Consider the following 1,372-nt stretch of genomic DNA (forward strand, 5'->3'; position numbering starts at 1 on the left):
TACACCCTGGACAAGTCGCCACCTCATCGCAGGTCCAACACCTACTCAGTGGCCTAGTGGTTAGAGTGTCCGCCCTGAGATCGGTAGGTTGTGAGTTCAAATCCCGGCCGAGTCATACCAAAGACTATAAAAATGGGACCCATTACCTCCCTGCTTGGCACTCAGCATCAAGGGTTGGAATTGGGGGTTAAATCACCAAAATGATTCCCGGGCGCGGCCACCGCTGCTGCCCACTGCTCCCCTCACCTCCCAGGGGGTGATCAAGAGTGATGGGTCAAATGCAGAGAATAATCTCGCCACACCTAGTGTGTGTGTGACAATCATTGGTACTTTAACTTTAACTTTATAGACAACATTCACACACTAGGGACCATTTTTAGTGTTGCCAATCAACCTATCCCCAGGTGCATGTCTTTGGAGGTGGGAGGAAGCCGGAGTACCCGGAGGGAACCCACGCAGTCACGGGGAGAACATGCAAACTCCATACAGAAAGATCCCGAGCCCGGGATTGAACTCAGGACTACTCGGGACCTGCAGTCTGCTTAAAATGATGGAAAGCGCCACTCTACTTAGCAATATTTTAAGATATTCAAAACACTACTTAAACTCTAAAGTGGAGAGTGCGCGGATCAAATTTGTCACGTTTCATGTGTCAGTTAAACCGCGACGACTGGGGCCACATTAATCTCCTTTACTGCAGTTTTGTTTAAATTTGCTTGGGAGGGGGGACCACAGTTTTATTCCAATGGACACAAATAAATATTGATGAATTTTAGGAGCAGGGGCACCTTTTATCTAATAATAATGAAATGATATAAAAAGTTAACGCATTTGTAGGACAAGTTCAGAATAAAGACAACCCGTGTCCCCATATTGACATAAGTACACACACACACACAAACTGGACTGGACCCAAATCTCCAATATAAAGAATGACCGCAGTTGAGCCATACTGGATCAGCGGCGGTTCTGCTCATGGTTTTCCAGGAGGTGAAATGTAAGGCAGTGTGAGCGCATGCAAAGAGTTCAAAAGGTCATCTGTTCTCTGTGCGTTTGCTCCTTCAAAGTCCCACAGTAAGTATGCACTTCCAGAGGAGGAGCAGAAACCGAGTGAGATCCCACCTGAGACGAGACAGAATCAAGAACGTGGACACATAAAGCTGATCATCTCATTCCCACAGTCAAATGTTGGAGGAGCAGATATTTGGACATTCCTGCCTCCAGAATGCTGATTGTGTAATCCGTGGATATGGTTATGCATCGTAGTAGGAAAATACTTAGTGAGAGGCTGGAAATGGACAGAAGTATACAGACGCAAAAAAAAAAGGAAGTTCCAAACTATCTCACCCCTGCCATCTCTGAGGAAGCACGC

The sequence above is a fragment of the Nerophis lumbriciformis genome, linkage group LG03 (genome assembly GCF_033978685.3).
Source record: "Nerophis lumbriciformis linkage group LG03, RoL_Nlum_v2.1, whole genome shotgun sequence".
NCBI lineage: Eukaryota > Metazoa > Chordata > Actinopteri > Syngnathiformes > Syngnathidae > Nerophis > Nerophis lumbriciformis.